The 13,544-nt window shown below is 38.3% G+C and overlaps 1 pseudogene; it reads left to right on the top strand.

Moving 5' to 3' along the window:
* LOC101424091 (E3 ubiquitin-protein ligase Mdm2-like) overlaps positions 1-10,492 on the top strand; it is a 47,464-nt pseudogene extending 36,972 nt beyond the window's left edge.
* The last annotated feature ends 3,052 nt before the right edge of the window (positions 10,493-13,544 follow it).

The raw sequence follows: 13,544 nt of genomic DNA, 5'->3' as shown, positions 1-13,544 counted from the left end.
AAGATGATTCTCATGATTGTGAGGCTCCTGTTTCTCAATTATTATCCTCAGGACCAGATTTACCAAAAATAAAGCAAAACAGAACAAAACACACACACAAAAAAAGAAAACAACAACAACATAAAAATCCTTGATAAACCTGCCTTAGATCATATTTTTAGATATGTCTTACCATAAAACAGAAACAGATAATTATGAGGCAGACTATGAAGTAACCACTGCAGTAGAAGCAATTACTGGTTAACAAGTCCCTGGCCTCACCAGGCCCTAGTGAGCTGTGGTGAAACTTTTAAATAGAGGCATTCATTTAGCTAAAAGAAAATCACAATATTTATACTGACCGTAGATATGTGTTTGGAGTAATTCATGATTTGGGAAGTTTATGAAAACAAATGGACTTCTTGAAGTCATTAGGACCCAAATAAAAAATGGTAAATATCTGAAATAATAGATGTATTTCTATCACCTAATGAAAAGTTAAAACAAAGAAAAAATGCTGTGATAAAAGTGGAAGCTCACACTCACAAAACTTAGAAGAAAAATGCCAACCTAGTAGCTCAACAATATGTGGAGACAACAAAACATTTTCCTTTTATAATGTCCCTCATAAGCCCTCTCCAAATGAGTTAGCTCACAGTTAAGAAAGTGTTTCTGTATTTGAAAAAGAAAAATAGAGTCAGTAGGGTCACCAATTCAATTCTGGGGATAGAATCTAGGAAGTGCTGGATAGTGCCATGTTTGCCCTAGAGTCCCTAGAAGGAACTACATGTGAGCACTCCATGAAATTACCCATTACAGAATGCAAAAAATGAAAAAGGACAAGGAAATATACTGGTGGGCAGTCTTTGATAAGGTACTTTAAGAAATCTATAACCAGATTCATACATGACAGGCTTGTAATCTAGGCAAAATTTATTAATGTATATATCTCCATAAACTTAACCTCCACAACTGGACTATTTGAACATCAGCTGAAGGGCTTTACCAGCAAGTTCTTTCAATGGATTATAATTATATATAGTTTATGGCTTACATGTATTAAGAATGGGTTGAGGCATTCTCTTGTCAAGATAAGAATGCTGTAACTGTAGGAGAAAAAGAAAATGGTTTTCCAAAGCAGGGAGTACTCTTTGAACTCTCAAGCAAGCTTCAAACTCACTTCACTGGAAACGTTATAAAAAAGCATGTCAATAAACATTTGTGTAATCTAAGTATCATTTTAAAAATTTAAATATATAAATATATATATATTTAAAGTTTTTATCAAGTGGTTCCCATCCAGCAAATCACCCATTGCCCATGCCATCCAACACCTATGGTAAAGTAGAATAAATCCACGAGATATTTAAATTAAAGTTTAAATATTGACTCACTGGTGTTGTCTTGGCCAAAACTTTCCCTTTGGTCCTCATGGCCCTGAGGTCCATGCCATCAGGCAAACACCACTGATCCCACCAGAGGTAATTATAGGGCAGCCCATGTATGGGGAACAGTTCACTAGAGAGAATCTGTAACAGTTTGATGCTGGATCCCAGAGAGTCATGTCCTTAGAGCCAATCCATTCCTGTGGGAGTGGACCTATTGTAAATGGGACTCTTTGATTAGATTACTTCTGTAAGGCATGCCCCAGAGTGGGACTTAATCCTCTTACTAGAGCCCATATGGAAAGAGACAGACACAGGTGCTCAGAGTGAAATGCTCAGAAGCTGAGAGAGAAACCAGAAATTGAAAGCAACAGAGTTCAGAGGAGAAAGCAGAGAATGACAGATGACACCATGTACCTTCCCATATGTCAGAAGAGTCCAGGATCACCCACAGCTGATCTTTGAGGAGAGAGCATTGCCAGAAGATGTCTTGATTTGGACTCTTTTCTCAGCTTCACAACTGTAAGCTTGCAAGTCAATAAACTCCCTTTGGAAAAGCCAACTCATTTGGGGAAATATTGTTTTCATCAGGCTCGGTTAACTAAAACAGGATCCAATATAGTGACGTGAGGTTTTTTTCAGTATTGTAGGAAATCAGTGGAATATACTCAGGGATATATTTTTTTTTTAAGTTACGGAAGATTTACTGACCCTCTACCACCTAAAGGCAACATCCCACCACCTGCAAACTGACATTATATTCTGGAAAAGAAAACAATGAAAAACCAATCTCTGACCTACTTGAAATAAACTTATCAGGTTTGAATAACTTCACATATAGCAGTCAAATTAGAAGGAAATGAGACTTAGGTACAACGCATGCAGCTAAAACTGATGTCACTTCCAAAGTGGGTATATGAAAAGGTATGTGATCCAAAATTAAAATTAACCAAAATAATCCAGAAGCAGCTGTCACTGTGTGTGTATCTGACGTGGACAGGTACTGCCAAGATCATGGAACAAGAACCCATTCAACCAAGTGTTTTGTAGATTATGGGGAAGTTTTTATGGAGATGAGGTACAAACACAGATGTCTAGCAAGATGGCATGAAAGGAGAGGTTCATAACATCAAAGATTCTGGAGGGGGAGAATGGAGAATCTTGGCATGGCAGGTCCCAGCTTATCTAACCTAGGTTCCCGTGAGGGTTCATGGAAGGGCAGGTTGGAGTACATGTTTATTCCAGGCTCTTGTCTTTACTGTGACCCATATGGGAAGGATCCAATGGATCCTGGGCCTGGCAGTTTCACAATATATGGTACAAAAAGCAGATGTGACTAAGGCCATGTGGAGAAGCTGAGAGCAGCTTCTTATCATCCAAGCCATATGGAAATTGATGCCTTGCAAATAAATTATGCAGCAGGAAAGAGCTGCAGTGGCAAGGGGTCAATTGAAAAGAAGTGGCAGAGGCTGATCATAGAAGCTGAGGATAGCTCTTATCATCCATACTTGTGAAGGTGCAGGAGTTGCTAGTTGTGGTTATACCCAGGGAAGGGTTAACTCAAGTGGTTGCTCAAAGTGACTAAGTCAGGACAAGGCGAAGATGTGTCAAAATATATATTTTTTATTTCATTACACCAAAATTCCCTTATTTAATTGACACCTTTGTGCTTTTATCTATATTTACAATTTTGTTTTTATGCTTTTGTTATCTTCCTCAAAAGCCAATTTTCCATACTTTCTCTAGGCATCAAGATAAAACCCTCATTTTAAATAACATTATTAGGAGCAGATGTGGCTTAAGTGGTTGAGCGTCCACTTCTCACATTGGAGATCCTGGATTCAGTTGCCTCATGCCTCCCCCAAAATTAAGAAAAACAAACAAGAAAAACAAAAGAAAAAATCAATTCAGGGAAGCCTATGTGGCTCAATGTTTGAGCTCCAGCTTCCCACATATGAGGTCTCTGGTTCAAACCCTGGCCTTGGTACCTCAAACAGACAACAAAAACAACAACAAAAATCCCAAGGGGACTGCACTTCATCAGTCCAACAGTGGTTTACATGGATAATATCCAGGTAACCCTTCCCAGGAGAACAAAAGGCAAGTCAGCAAAGCCAGCATCAGGTGACCAAGGGTATTGGCACTTCTAGGTTTGAATTTACTAGTCTGAAAAGGCAGACTGTGGTCAGCACTCATTTTGTTTTGCTTAAAAAAAACTTTCTCCTGAGAAAGGAAAAAAAAATTCATACTTTCTCTCATTTTTGAAAAGCATCACTACATAAAATTATGGGTTTACAAAATAATAAAATTGGACATCCAAATAAAATAGTTTTTCTCCCAGGAATTTCTCAAACTCTTCTTGTGTCATATATGATGCAAACAAATATAAAGTAGGTCATCTAAATTTCAGTTTCATGACAAAATACATGTTTTTCCAAAGTTGCACAGAAAGCTCACCTAAACCCTTGGGCCCTGAGAGAGGGGCCTTTAGGGAGCAAGCTGGGCACCCAGCAGCCTCTGGGGCTGAGATCCAGAAGCAGAATCCCCTGTGAGTGGGGACTGGACCATGAAGGCAGCAGAGAGGCCACAGGAGCCCAGAAGTTTGCTGGAAATCTCAGTCTCCATTCAGTCATGCTCCATTTGGTGTTCTCTGCACAGACCAAAGGCACCTGGATCCACTGTGTGAGGAGAGTGATTAAAGCACCTGGGGAAGTGGCTACCTCCAGGGAGAAGGCCAGGCTGTGGGAGCTCTCATTTACCCCCTTGGAGCAGGGAAGAGCCTGAGGGCCATAGAGGACCACCTGCTCACAGGGCCTCTATTCTCTAAGCACTGAGCTCGAGCCCTTGCCAAACACATCCCTCCAGTATAAAACCAATGGTCTCTTTCTGACCGCACTCACCACTGGGGAGGCGTTACTACTGCCCATGTGCAGAGAGTGGCTTGTCAGTTCAAATCCTCCAAAACTGCAGATTCTCTGTGTGAAGGAGAGGTGGACATGAGAGGAGTTACCCCTGAAGTAGCTGGCAGAGCAGCACACCAGCCCCAGACCCCACTTGCAGGGTGTCACTGAGCCACAGATGTGTGTGCAGGTGGAAGTGATGGAGAGGGTGCAGGACTCAGGTTCCCAGGAACCTCTTGCCTAAACAGAGGTCCACAATGCTCCTGACATGCAAACACCATGATCACCACAAAGCCGTCTGCATATTCTGTGCCCTAAGATTCCCAGTCTTGTCATGACCCAGCCTCCCATCCAACCTCCCTTATGTCAGTGACAAACAAAATAAGGGCTATTTATACAGGGTCATGAGCTCAGCAGTTTTAGAAGAGAAGACAGAAGCCCAATGGCTCCAGAGAGCCTTCTAATGGACTTCTGTGTAGTTTAAATCACTCAGAAAGGAACAAGACTATGTTTATTGCAGGCTGACAGGCAGGCTCATGCAATGGTGTCTCCTAACCACAGCCACAACTTTACCAACCTACTTAAATATGACCCTTTTTCTAAACGTGTAAAGGGAAGAGACCACATTTCCCGAGAAAGAAAAAGTTGGATGAACTGTCTTCAATCACAGTCTTTAATTTCATCAGGAAAATTATTGGAGCTTTATAAGGAAGAACTTCAGTGTCCTTTTAGCTTGTTTCAAATTTCATGGAATGCCTTTATATTAGGTAATATAAGGCATTAATTTTATATTTCCAGAACTTGATTTGAATACAATGTTGACTAAAAAACTAAACAAACAAACAATACCTAAACTTCTTCTAAGAAAATAAGTTAAAGCAAAAACACCCTATTTTTGGCACAGCTGATTATCTTTTTAAGTAGCTGTAATAAGATGTGCACAGCAGATACATGTTTCTCAGAGGACTATCGTTAATACTATGTATACTAGAACAGCACAATGAATATCAGAAATGCTGCTTATTTAAAATAGGCATGATTGCTCTAAATATTTTAATTAGCTGACTGAGAAACACCCAGGAAGGGAAAGTCCAGACACTGGGCTCCCAGATGTGGACTCAAATCCTGTGTCTGTCCTATGCAGTGTGATGGGTGAAGTGCTTAGACTCAGCTCTGGTTCCCCAGCAGCAACACTTACCATGGACTGAAGACTGGATGGCAGGTGCTCAGTGAGGGCCACTGCACTCAGGACAGCCACCAGTGCCTCCCAACCACTGTGACCCTGAAGTTGAGGCTCAGTCAATGCCACAACCATGGAAATGAAAGGCTGGAATTCATTCTGTGAATTTTCACTCTAAAAGCAAAGCACACTGGGGAGGAATGGAAGGGCTGGATGTGGCAGTTTTGTCCAAAGAGGAGCAGGCACCAGCCTCTCAAGGTGGCAGGTGATGAGGACACCACAGAACCTTCTCCCTCAGCAAACAGCTGCTGCTGCTCTGAATAATGTAGGGTGGATGTGATCTCCAATGGGACATTCCTAATTTATAGCAATTTAATGGGATATCTGACTTCCTTTATAGTCAACTTAGCTGGATCTCGATCTACTCTGTAAAAAGAGAAAGACCCACATGCAGAAACGTTCACCAAACCACCTAACAAATCAAATGGTGTTGCACCCACCCTTCAAGGCTGATTTTTAATATTAGCTTTCCCTTCCCACCTTATAAGGTCCAATAAAAGTTCTCATGCTCACAAAGGCGATGATTTTATTCCAGTTCCTTTCCCCTGACTCGGGCTTCATGACAGTGTGGGGTCCAGATGCCACACTTGGTAGCATCTGCACATCCTTCTTTAACCAGCAGCAGCTTCACAAGACTGGAGCCCAGCTTGTTATTTCTAAAGCACATGAAATAGCTGATAAAGAATTTATGAGGAAACTATGACTGCAATAAGTTAAGCTCACAATTAAGTTTTTAAATTCCTGCTATATGCATTTAATCTTAAAATTGAAAGCTTAAAGCTAAGAATGGACTGGTTTTCTAAAATACCAACTAAGACCTCATGCTAAGATTAGGCCAGCTATCTGGAACAATTTTTCTTTCCATCAGTGGGGGATTGACAAGGAGTATAACAATAAATAGTCCTCAAACTAATCTCCAGCTTTCTCTGTAATACCACATAGTTCTTGAGGCAGCACTCCTTAAATGGAGAAAATAGGTTGTAAACATCAAAAGAAAAAGAACCCAATCTTTGATTTTGTGATATAAATGAAGCTATGTACTCCTTGCATCTTCTGTACAATTATAGAAATGTTTCAGACATACTTGTGGAGAGGGCAGTTAGTAAATGGAATATGTCATGCAGTTGCCATGCATGTCTCTTCCCCCAAACACAAATTTAATGACCAAATAAAATAAAGACAAGTGACACATCCAGTGTGTATGAGGCATTATCATTTCCCTGAGGTTTCATTAAGCAAATATGGCACTTTTAGAAGACAAAAAGATCAAGGTTGAAGAATAAAGGACAGCTTTTGGTAAAATGGAAGGAAATATATGAAAAGGAGAATGCAAAAGAACTTTAAAAATAAAGAGAGCAAAGAAAGTAATCCTAACCCCCGGAAAAGCAACAAGAAAAATTTCATATTTCTCAGTAAAACATTGTTTTCCATTACTTTCTCTGGATAATTAGAAAATTAAATGTTGTTTTCCTTATTGTACAGTAAAGAAATATACACAAATATAATTGAACACTGAACACATTTCAGCAAGTGCTAAACTGCCCAGTGCTGCCCTAAGTTCATAGTAACTTAAAAATATTTAGACTTGGGCTGAGATTTGTGACAGAGATTACATACATTATTAACATTATGTGGCAAAATAAATATTTTCTTTTAAAAATTGGTGCTTGAAAACAACCTTGTCTGATGTCTACATGATGCCTGTGGAATCGGTCCCTGACCCCATGTTAGCACAAATCTGAAAAAAAAGAACTTTCAGAGGGAAGTTCTTGATGAAGTTACATTGTTATAAATGATGACATATGCAGTCTATTATTTAGGTATTATATTGATAATGTATCATCTTATGTTGTGAACCTACATATATTGTGAATATCATGAGGGTCATAGGAACAACTGAATGTACTCAATTTGTGAAAATTGTCAGTGTCACATAATTTAAACCAACAAGGTTGGTCAGCCAATGAGGGAAGTGGGCTGTTTTATCATGGACATGAGCTGGGAAGACACTGGTGTGCTGAGCCTGTACTGAGTCTGGCCATGGTATATTATACAGAACAGATGCGAGGCCGACTGAGCAAGAAAGAGAATTGTCATTTCAGCACAAAAACAAAACCCAAACAAAAAATACCATGCTAGAAAGGAAGAGAAAACTTTTGCTACATAGTAATAGCATTAAAAGAGCTGCAAGTTTCCTTTTTAGAATATTTTAGAATGGAGAAGGGTGTTTCACATTGGTACTGACCAGACAAGGACCTGGTGAAATATAAGTAGCACAGCCTTGTTCTGGGTAGGATGGCAGGGTGGAGGGCCACTGCCACCCTGAAGAGCTGAGTGAGAGCCCAGGGCTTCTCCAGGCTCTGGGCATTCATACAGACCATGTGCCAGCTTCAAGGAGACAGGCACATCGTCTTATCAGTCTAACCACACAGTAGTAAAACGTAGAAGCATTTTATTATCTGTATGTAACTGCTTCATTTCTGGCTACATACAGGAGAATAGACAAGATGTGTGTGTACATTTACAAATGCTGCTTCTTTTGTTTAAAAAGATAAGAGCATCTAAGAGCTTAAGTAAAACAGAAGAGCTCTAATCTTCTTCCCTTTTAGTTAGTAGAGACAACAAACATGTCTCTCAGGGCAATAAGGTAGAATGCTCTGATCCATATGCACTCTCAGGAGGTTGGGGGGTCTCCACATTTAGCTTCCCTAACTCCAGTGGCCTCCCACTGTCAAGAGGACTGATGGGAAAAGGAGGGAGCATGGCTATTAGCAACTTTGTTCCTTTTGTTTGGGGTTTGTGTTGCCCTGTGTCACTGGAAGGGGGATGGAGCAAGAAGCTGAGCCTTCTTCTGGTCAGAACCTCTGACTCAGGTTCTGATGTTTTTGCCTCAAGGAATCGTCTACACCCAACCTAATGTGTTGGAACACACCAGCGGTGTGAAATTGACACCAAGGCTTCCGTGTGCCCCATGAACAGAACTGGGGAGCCTCAAAAGATCCCACACTGCAGGCATGAAAACCCCTGCATGGCAAATGTGCAATACCAACAATTATCTATTTATTGATATGTTATGAGCACCTCACAGATTCCTGTCTCAGAACCAGAGACCCTGGTTAGAACAAAACAATCATTATTGAAGTTGCTAAAGTCTGTTGGTGCACAAAAAGACACACAATGAAAGGCATTATATTTTATGTTGGCCACTATATTATGACCAAGTGATTATATGATGAGAAACAACAACATATTGTATATTGTTCAAATTATCTTCTAGGGGAGTTGTTTGTACTGCCAAGCTCCTCTGTGAAAGAACATAGGAAAGTGTTTACGTGATTTACAGAACTTGGTAGTAGTCAACCAGCAGGAACCATCAGATTCAGGTGCATCTCTAAGTGAAAACAGGTGTCACCTTCAAGATGGCAGCCATCAAAGGGACCCTGTGCAAAAGGTGTAGGAAGAGTAACCTTCATCCTCAAATTTGATTTTTAGACCTTCATCTAGAAGGAGAGTAATTAGTGAGACAGAAAATTCAGAAGACTTAGCTGGTGGAAAACAAAGAAAACATCACAGATCTGCTAGCATTTACCTTTCCTCTGATGAAAGTCTTGCTCTATGTATAATATGGAAGATATGGTGTAAAAGATACTGTAGGAGTGAATCAGTGGAGACTATCGAATCTGGATCTTGATGCTGGTATAAGTGAACATTCTGGTGATTGGTTGAATCAGGATTCAGTTTCAGATCAATTCAGTGTATAATTTGAAGTTGAATCTCTTGATTCAGAAGATTAGTGAAGAAGGACAAGAACTCTAATATGAAGATGATCAGATTTATCAAATTATTGTATATCAAGCAGGGGAGAGGGATACGGACTCATCTGAAGAAGATCCTGAAATTTCCTTAGTGGTCTGTGGGAAACATATTTCGTGCAATGAAATGAATCCTCCCCTTGTGGAAATGCATTACAACAGATGTGAGAATTGGCTTCCTGAAGATAAAGGAAATGATAAAGAGAAAATACCTGGGAAAGCCATACTAGAAAACTCAACACATGTAGAAGAGAGCTTTAATGTTCCTGATTTCAGAAAAAAGACAGAGGAAAATAATAAAATCACACAAGCCTCCCAATCCCAAGAAAATGAGGGCTATTCTCATCTCTCAACTTCTAGTAGCAACATTTATAACAGTCAAGAAGATGTCAGCCATCTGCCCATTGGGATTTAAGCCCCCTCTCAAGTAGAAGCAGAGTGGGGTCACCATCCCGAAATCCTCAAGACTGGGGAGTGAACAATGGACTAAAGCAGACTTAGTATTATTCTATTATAGACTTAATATTATTCTAGCAATGGAAGAACTTTTATCATTGATGTAAAGGTGGTGGCCACTAGAGGTTCTAAGGTGAGGGAGAAGGAAGAATAGGTATAATATGGGGACATTTGCAGCACTGGAATTGTCCTGCATGACATTGCAATGACAGGTACAGGCCATTACATTTGGTCATAACCTATAAAATTGGGTAAGGCAGAATGTAAGCTATAATAGAAACTATAGTACATTGCTAATAACAATGTTTCAATATGTGTTCATCAATTGTAACAAATTTACCACACTAATGAAAGATGTTGTTAATGTGGGAAAGTGTGGGAGGGTTAGGGGGAGCAGCTGGGGAATATGGGAATCCCCTATACTTTTTATTAAACATTTATATAATCTAAAGCTTCTTCAAAAATTAAAAAAAATTAAAGCTGTCAGAGAGTTTGAGAGGCATGAAACACAAGAAAAAGAAAAATGTATGGAATCTAATTTCCATCTTTGTGCCATTGAACCTTGTGACCTAAAATTGACTGTATAATTCATGACAAAAAAGGACATCTTATGGCTTGTTTTACATGTTCAGAAAAGCTAAAAAAAACAAAAATCAAAATAAGCCCTGCCCGATATGTAGGCAGCCAGTCCAAATGATTATGCTAATTTATTTCCCCTAGTTGACTTGTTTGTAAGAGTAGAATTATATATTTCTAACTATGTAACCCTAAAAACTCAGACAGTTATTTTGGCAACATTACATTTATTTTTATGTTTTTATACATATCAAAGTGTAAAAGTATCTCAGTCCATGTAGAATTCTTTTCCGTAATGTAATTTTTTATACATTTTAAAAAAATTTATTTCTCTCCCCTCCGCCCCACCCCGGTTGTCGATTCTCTGTGTCCATTTTTAAAAAGATTTTATTTATTGATTGATTTCTCTCTCCTTCCCCCCCACCCCAGTTGTCTGTTCTCTGTGTCTATTTGCTGCATCTTCTTTGTCTGCTTCTGCTGTTGTCAGAGGCACTGGGAATTTGTGTTTCTTTTTGTTGTGTCATCTTGTTGTGTCAGCTCTCCATGTGTGCAGCGCTATTCCTGGGCAAACTGCACTCTCTTTTGCACTGGGCGGCTCTCCTTACAGGGTGCACTCCTTGAGCGTGGGGCTCCCCTATGCGGGGACACCCCTGCATGGCACAGCACTCTTTGCACACATCAGCACTGCACATGGGCCAGCTCCACGGGTCAAGGAGGCCTGGGGTTTGAACTGCAGACTTCCCATGTGGTAGATGGATGCCCTATCCACTGGGCCAAGTCTACTTCCCTCCTTAATGGAATTTACCTACTTTGGAGGCAATGGGGTTTTGTGAATATTCACTTCATTTTAGGAAAATTTCACTTCTGTTTATCGTTCATATTTGGGTTTCAATGTAATTTGAATTGGCTATATAGCTGGTTATTTAATTCTATCCTTCATATTTTAATTCATTTTCACCTTCACTTAAATAAAAATATCTGATTTTTCAAAATATAAGTAGGGTATTCACTTATAAGTTATTTAGCACCTTTCTTTTAAGGAGATAAATTTTGTGAGAAAGATTTATTATTTAAATTTTAGATACTCTGAAATCTTCTCATCCTTAGTTACTCTGCTCTTTCAGAGTCTCTTAAAATATTCTTTACAAATAAATAGAAGTTGGTAGTTATATTCTGTGCTACTGAAGTAAAAAATGTACCACTTGTTCTCCAGGTATAGGTGGTGATGATTTTGTCTGTTGAGAATCTTTGAGAAGAGCCAACACAACTTTTTTAAAGCTCTGTAGTAGAATGTGGATTTGTCCTGGGAGGTCCAATGTGACATACATTTTCAGGGTTTGGTGGGAATTGTTTGTTTCTCTCAAGTGAAAAACAGTTTAATTCACTTTGAAGTGTCTTCTTAGGCAGGGTTACACAGTCCCTATTAATTGCCTAGATATCAGACCTTTGCTTAAGACCAGTTTTAGAAACCAGTGAATTCAGAAAGATTAATTCATAAATTAGTTAAAAGGAAGAACTGTTCATTTAAAAAAAATAGCTGGAAAGGTCAACATTTCTCTAAATTATCCAGAAAATATATATCACTTCCTTCAAGAATTACAGGGTCATAGGATTCTAATATTGCTGTCAAACTGCACAGATTGACTTATTGATTTATATATACATATGAGTCCTTCAGGAAAATAGTAAGAATAAACAAACCTTTAGACAAGTGGAGTTGAGTTTTAATTTAAAGTTCCAGTGTTTTGCTTCTGGTTATGACAGGTTGAGGGCAATAAAATAAACTGAACTATGAGTTTAGAATAGAACTGAGGGATAATTTTAAACAGCAACATAGTGTGTCCGTTACTAGCAGTAGATTGTTATAGATAGATTTCAGAAAAACAATAAACACAACCACACATGACTTACCCATGTATACGTATGTAAATATAAAACAAATAGCTGAAGGTATTGGTAATTAAGCCAAAGCTATTCTCAAATACAGTAAAGCTTAATTAATTTTTAATTTATGATACTTCCAACTAAAGCTAAACAGAATACATCCTTTCTAAGAAGAGTTAGTATAAATGAGATAATTTAATGTACATTCAGAGTATATCTATGCAGTGATTAAGTTGCTTACAATGTAAAACTATGAGCAAATGGAATCTCATTTTAAATGCCTTTGGATTATTAATGTGGTTTTAATTACCTAAATTTTAAAGCATGGTGTAAAATATTATTGATTGATTTACAAAGAAACAACTTATTAAGTGATTTAAAAAATTTAAATAGCAATGCTATTACTTGTAGCAGTGATTACTGCTACTTCTCTAAGGTTAGATCTATCTCAACTCCAGTTATTTACAGGGTTTCTAGCATTATAAATTTAACTGATTGCTGGGTTTGCCAATATCTAGATGATAAAAATGGACCTAAAATAATGTTCCATTCAGGAGAAAGTGATCATTGGTCAAAAAAAGAGGTAAATGTTTAATGAAAATTTTGGTATCCTGTTGAAAATTAGTCAGCCCTTGTTACAGATCAATAAGTTAAATGTATTTGTCATTAGGGCACTTTATTTGAAGCTTTAACTAGCTTTTCACAACTTATAATTTGGTGACTATAAACTCTTCTTTATGCAAGAAAACTGTAATAAAGACAGGGCCAAAATTGGATATATACAAGACTGGTTGTATGTATTGGTTGTATATAACCAATCAGTCAGGTTAAATTCAGACAATAGAGATGGGATTCCCACATTCAAAGACAGAGAGCTTAAAAGTGACTCTGATAATGATACTTTTACTGATGTAACAAAGAAAATCACTAAATTAGATATTGATTCAATGACAAGTGTCCCACTTGCATGTGTAATGCTTGCATTATTCCTTTACCCAATACAGATAAACTTACATAACATAATTTGGTCAATATTCAGGTTATATTTAAAATGGAAACTCAACATACTTAATTGGGAGTAATATACATGAATTGTTACATCATTTAAATAGGAATGCTTTCTTCTTTCTCAAACTAATGGACTCTTGTAAAATGACAAAGTGCTGATGCTTATACGACCTCCTTACAGGGTAAAAAAATACAAATAGAGAGACATTCAAGGTGGTTTTCTGGATCTAATTTAACCTAACTTTAAATCATATTAGATTGCTTATTTTCCATGTGGGGAAATATATAAAACTTTTCTCTATGC

The sequence above is a fragment of the Dasypus novemcinctus genome, chromosome 31 (genome assembly GCF_030445035.2).
Source record: "Dasypus novemcinctus isolate mDasNov1 chromosome 31, mDasNov1.1.hap2, whole genome shotgun sequence".
Classification (NCBI taxonomy): Eukaryota; Metazoa; Chordata; class Mammalia; order Cingulata; family Dasypodidae; genus Dasypus; species Dasypus novemcinctus.
This window is presented reverse-complemented; position numbering and strand designations above follow the sequence as displayed.